Here is a 6886-nt window from a genome sequence, read left to right on the forward strand (position 1 = left end):
ATGGAATTGTCCAGGCAAGAGTACTAGAGTGGGTAACTATTCCCTTCTCCAGAGGACCTTCCTGACCCAGGGATCAAACCCAGGTCTCTTGCACTGCAGGCAGATTCTTTACTGTCTGAGCTACCACGGAAGCCTCCAAAAGTACTAACCAGGTCCCACCCCTGCTTAGCTTCTGAGGCCACACGAGATCCGGCGCGTTCGGGGTGGCATGGCTGTAGACTCCCTGTTTAGAGTCAGACTCAAAGTCCTTGTAGGACCTATGAAGTTGTATACAATCTGGTCCCACCATCTCTGCTGTCATCTTCTTTACACTTTACTCACTTTACTGCAGTCAGACCAGCCATTTACATGTTCCCGCACCTCCGAAACTTTGTATTTGCTAGCAGAGGCCTGGAACATTTTTACCCCAAGTTAGCCTCTTGGTTCACTCTTGTAACCTTCAAATCTTCACCCAAAAGTCCCCCTTTAAATGTTATGTATTTCCTGGCAGCTCCAGCCCTCCCTCTCCTCCTTTCCAGCTTTACCTTTTTTAATAGTACATGTGTCCTTCTCACAAACTATTTATCTAATGCACTATCTAATTTTCTTATTTATTTTGCCTATTTTCTGTCTTTCACCTTTAGAAAGTAAGCTCTGTGAAGACTGGGATCCTTGTCTATTTTGTTCACTGCTACATCCTAAAACAAAACCTGGCACTGAATACATTCCTGATAATAATTGTGAATACATTTAGTTAATATCTAGTCACTCTAGTTATTCTTTTATCATTTTGGAAACAGAGTCTGGAAAAGAACAATTTTAAGCATTGACATTTCTTGCTAAAAATTTTACAAACAATGCTTATGAGAGCATGCTAAATGAAAAGGCTACAAAATCACACAGATACTATGATTTCAAATTTGCAAGATATGTAGAAGAAAAAGATGGAGCACAAAAGTTGCATTAGTTTTCATTGTAACATTACAAGGAATTTCTTGCTATTTTTCAATTTCTTTTAAAATTGTCTCTAAAACAAAAGTTTGACTTACTGAAATAGGAACAACATGACATCCTTTACAGAAAAATGAAGCAAAGCTTACCTTATCTTTTCAGCAGTACCTGGAACAGGTCTGGAGAGAAGGGAAAGCATATTTTTTGGTCTTGATCATAGGGCTTTTTCTGTACATCATTTATAAAAAAACTGTAAAATAACTGTATATACAGTGTTCATATACTGTATAATTAGATTTTAAAAATAAGCCTGGAAGAAGCCACTTTAGAAAAAAAAGTCTGGTCCATAGGAGAGACTCCAACACAAAACAAAACTCCCGTTCTTTAAGTCCTGAAACCAGGAGTGCAATTTCAGTTAAAAAACAGTGGGTTCGAGTCCCAGCCCGGGAGTTCAAGTCCCAGTCTGAGTTTTGGCTGGGTTCAAGTCCCATCTGAGGTGTGATTGGGTTTGAGACCCAGTGTGAGCTGTACGGTTTCACAAGGGTCCTCTGACCAGCAGATCAGTGACCTCTGGACAGCAGCAAGGCAGGTTTCGCTCCAGGGTGCACCCACACATGCCACATCCCGTGTACTAGTCTCAGATCACAGGAAGGAGACCCTCATCAGCCTTCTGTGCCGCTGGTCCCAGAACCTTCTGTGATGTGTTCCAAACTCGGCCCATCTCACAGGAGGAACTGGGCACATGTGAAACCATGGAACCCAGACTGGGACTTGAACCCATGATCTTCTAATTACAATCACTCACCTGGTCTCAGGACTTAACAAAGCTCAGGTTCTTGATGTCTCATCACAGAAAGAATGCAGTGAGAGACTAAGTGATAGGTAAGAAGTGGATTTATTTAGAGAGAAAGACTCCACAGAGTGTGGGCGAGAGGTACCAGGGTATGGGGTTGTCAGTTTTTATAAAGGTGGGTAATTTCATAGGCTAATGAGTGGGAGGAGTAGTCCAGCTATTTTGGGGGAAGGGGTGGGGATTTGCAGAATTGGGCCACCACCCACTTTTTTGCTTTTTATGGTTAGCTCAGGACTGTCACCTGTGGGTGGGTCATTCAGATGCTAATATATTACAATGAGGATATAAAAAGGCTCAAGATCATAGACGTGAGAGCTGGACCATAAAGAAGGCTGAGTGCTTTCTTTGATGAATTGATGCTTTTGAGTTGTGGTGCTGGAGAAGACTCTTGAGAGTCCCTTGGACAGCATGGAGATCAAACCAGTCAATCCTAAAGGAAATCAACCCTGAATATTCATTGGAAGGACTGATGCTGAAGCTGAAGCTCTAATACTTTGGCCACCTGATGCGAAGAGCTGACTCATTGGAAAAGACCCTGATGCTGGGAAAAATTGTGGGCAGGAGGAGAAGGGATGAGATAGTTGGATAGCATCACTGACTCAATGGACAAGAATTTGAGCAAATTCTAGGATACAGTGAAGGAGAGGGAAGCCTGGTGTGCTGCAGTTTCTGGGGTTGCAAAGAGTCAGACAGAACTTAGTGACTAAACAACAGCAAGGTCCACTGGAAGTCAAATCTTCCACCATCTTGGACCCAGTTAATTCTAACCAGTTCTTGTCATGTCCTATGGCTAGGATATTCTTTTAAAGGTTGCGCCCTGCACCCTTCCCTCCTGTTTCACATGGAAGTTGTCAAGGCCAGTTTGGACTCCTTCTGCCCTATCCCCAGGCACCTCCCCAGCCATTGTCTTTCCCCACTGCTCAGCGTGAGGGCCCTCTCTGCTGCTGACCAGGGCTCAGCCTCCCTGGACAAACTACAGGACAGAGAACTCTACAGCTGTGCAGCCTTGGCCAATGTCCATTTTCTGGGCACTGCACTGATTCATAAGACTCAGTGACTTGTGGCTTTCTCTTCCCCACCCTAGACCCGATAAGGACAAAAAGCACTGTTTCTTTTCCGGCTCAGCCGTCAAGTACAGGGTGACTGCCCTTTCGCACAAGCTGAGCCTCTCTTCCACCACTGCCTCCACAGCCTCCCCTCGGCTTCTAGCCAGAAGCCCTGCAGGGTCACAGGGCTGGATCAACCACTTAGAGGAAAAGAATTTCTCTGAACCTGAACAACCATAACAGCAACAGCTTACATTCCTTTAGTTTCTAGAAGTAGGATTTTAGATTCCAGAGGCTAGTGACTCAATTATCATGCATGTGTTCATACATCATTCATCAAACCTCTATGGACTACAAATTCCGCTGCCCTGTGTGCCTGGCACTGTGCTAAGTCATAATCTAGCAGGACTCTTGGGAGGATGTCTCTGCTACAAAGAGGAGTAAGGCAAATGCCTCACTCACCCCACCCCACCTAAAAGAAGCAGTTAAAAAAAAAGTCACTTTCACTTGGCTAAGTGGTCAATGACTTTATTGAATACTACTGTTTTCCTGTATTGATCATATATTTATCCTCACAATAAAATTTTGAGGTAGGTATTAGGTCACTTGGGCTCAGAGGGTAAAGAATCCATCTGCAATGTGGGAGACACAGAAGACATGGGTTCGATCCCTGCTTTGGGAAGATCCCCTGGAGAAGGGCATGGCAATGCACTCCAGTATTCTGACTTGAACAGAGGCCAGAATCCCATGGACAGAGGAATATGGCAGGCTACAGTCCATGGGGTTGCAAGGAGTCCACGATTGAGTGACCACGCACGTAAGATCACTTGCACAAGAGGAAGAAGGCAGAGACTTTCCTAAGGTCACACAGCTACTGAGCCTGTGTTCTTTCTCCTGACCTTGCCGGCAGTCCCAGGATAAACACTGCAGGCTCAGTCCACAGAAAGACTCAGGGAAAGCCAACCCCCGGGGACCCTACCCAGACTTCCCACCTCTCCTCCACTGGCCACCCTCTCATACCCTCTTCATTCCTTCATTCAGTGAGTCAGTCAATCAAAGACAATTACTGAGCACCTACTAGGTGCAAAGCTCTTTGGGACAGTGGGGAAATGGCTCATAAAAGACTTGATCACCAAAAACTCTCATAGCCTAATAGAAGAGTATACATAAATAATTATGATGCCAGGTGAAAAGTAAGAAATGTAGATAAAGTGCTAGATCAAGTTCAAGGAGGAAAAAATTACTCTGATTTAGGAGAATCTTTGCAGAGAAGGGGCACTGAGATGGGCCTTGAGGATATTCAGTTTTGGGCCCAGCAGAGATATGGGGAAAGGACTGCTGAGATTAAAGGAAACACATTCAATAAAAGGTGGAGGCAGGAAGGGGTGGAGAAAGGAAGGGGAAAAACTACAGGAGTCTGTGTGGTTGGAAGATGATGTGCCTAAAGGGTAATAGCAGGCTTAAGTTTTAGAAATAGACAGTGGAGGGACTTCTCTGGTGGTCCAATGGTTAAGAATCTGTGCTTCCAATGCAGAGGGCGTGGATTTGATCTCCGGTAGGAAACCAGATCCCACATGCCATGTGGCATGAGCTGCACCTCTAGAAAAAAAGAAATAGACTGTGGACATTCTCTAAATATTTACTACCAGAAAAACAGTACATTTGGGCCAGATTACAGAGACCAAAAATGCCGAATTACAGAATCTGGTGCTTGTTTTCTTGCTAACAGGGAGCCATTATGGGATTTTCCCAGCATCCCCCTTTGATGGGTAAGGCCAGGTGTCTGCCCCGTCTTGGCCTCTCCCAGCCTCCTCCTCAGCAGCTGGAACCACAGTGTCAGCAGCCCTGTCCCCCGCTGCTGTGTCATCGTTTACTCTCTTTTAAGTGCCTGGCCCACACCCAGCAGCCCCCACACAGCAGCCCAGAAGGCTTCCTTCCTGGGGCAGCAGGGCCGAGTCATTTGGAAACCTCTCTCTGATGAGCTCCGTGATCAAGGTGCTGATACGGCAGGTGGGCCTGCCTCACCGTGTCCCCAGTCTCGGAGGTGAACGCGGTGGTGAGTTTCGTTGGCCCATCACCTCCGCCTCGGCCCGGTTCACTTTCACTGCTGGAGACGGAGACGGAGAAGGTGTGATGTGGATGCCTTTGACGATGCCCGCTCACGGTCCTGCTTCTCGTTTCCTGCCTTTGCCTTTCAAGGCTGCTCTGTCCTGCCCACCCCATTCTGGGCCATCCCAGGCCAGGCCCCTAATCTGCCCCCTTACTGACCACAGTTCCTTGCTCTAGCCTCACTGTAGAGGCTCTGAGAACGTGTAGACAGGGAAAATGAACTTTTTGCCACTTTTCATCTCCTCTAGAACAAGCGGGCTAACTGCCCCACTGGGGGCTGGTTCATCTCTTGCTCCTTGGAGGGCAGAGCACTGGGTCTGGAGTCAGAAGAACTGACTGAGCTTCCTTTCCTACTGGATAGACTCAAGCAACTCATGAGACTGGCTGAGCCTTGGTTTTCTCAGGACATAAACATACTGTTGACACTACATATAATTAGATAACTAGTAAGAACCCACTGTACAGCTCAGGGAACTTGACTCACTGCTCTCTGGTGACCTAAATGGGAAGGATGATCCAAAAAACAGGGGATGTATGTACATGTATAGCTGATGGCTATGGTTTTTCCAGTGGTCATGTATGGATGTGACAGTTGGACTGTGAAGAAAGCTGAGCGCTGAAGAATCGATGCTTTTGAACTGTGATGTTGGAGAAGACTCTTGAGATTCCCTTGGACTGCAAGGAAAGCCAACCAGTCCATCCTAAAGGAGATCAGTCCTGGGTGCTCATTGGAAGGACTGATGCTGAAGCTGAAACTCCAGTACTTTGGCCACCTCATGCAAAGAGTTGACTCATTGGAAAAGACCCTGATGCTGGGAGGGATTGGGGGCAGGAGGAGACAGAGGATGAGATGGCTGGATGGCATCACCGACTCAATGGACATGTGTTTGAGTAAACTCCGGGAGTTGGTGATGGACAGGGAGGCCTGGCGTGCTGCGATTCATGGGGTCGAAAAGAGTCAGACATGACTGAGCGATTGAACTGAACTGAACTAACAGCTGATTCACTTCGTCTTCCCTGGTGGCTCAGGGGTAAAAGACTGTGCCTGCGATGCAGGAGACACTAGTTCAATCCTTGAGTCAGGAAGATCCCCTGGAGGGGGAAATGGCACACTCCAGTATTCTTCTCTGGGAAATCCCATGGATAGAGGAGCCTGGCAGGCTACAGTCCATGGGGGTCACAAGAGTCGGACATGACTTAGCAACTAAATCAACCACCACCATAGCTGATTCACTTTGCTGTACAGTAAATACTAACACAATATTCTAAAGCAACTATACTCTAATAAAAATTAATTTAAAAATAAAAGTAAAATAAATAATTAAAAAGTAATTGAGAAAAAAAAAAAAAGAGCTGAAGAACTCCTGGCTGGTTTTCTCCATGGGCTTTAGATGAGGTCCTTCTGAGACAAAGCATGGGGAAGGACTTCATAAACTAAATTAATCTGGGAGTGTTCTGATTGCCGTTATTAGTTTGCAGAGATTGAGTTCACATTATTGTTCTCTTTCTGGGAATCTTGTTACTTTCCTTCAGAGCACTTACAGACTTTTATAAGATGCTATAACTACTGAGCAAATTGTTGGCTTGTTGACTGCCGACCTCCTCTCCAGAGTGTAAGTTACGTGTGCAATCAGCAGAAATCATGTTTAGGGTTGTTTCTTTTTATTTTCCCAGTATTGGGTGCAGTGCAAGCCTAAAAAATAATGATTTGAGGAACCATTACCCATCCTCCCAAGAGACATCTGGGAGGCTAGTCTGTCTTGTTCACTGCTTCACCTTGGCATATAGTAGACGATTAAATGTTTTTTGGAAGCTGAAATGATCAAACTTCCTTAAATTCCATCTTTGTTGTGAAGTTCTGTTGCTGAAGAAGCTATCACATTTCCCAGTTTCTTCATCTGTGATCCAAATGCCTAGACAGACTCCCTGTGCCTCCTCAGAACCCACC

Source organism: Cervus elaphus, chromosome 1 (genome assembly GCF_910594005.1).
Source record: "Cervus elaphus chromosome 1, mCerEla1.1, whole genome shotgun sequence".
In the NCBI taxonomy this organism is placed as follows: Eukaryota; Metazoa; Chordata; class Mammalia; order Artiodactyla; family Cervidae; genus Cervus; species Cervus elaphus.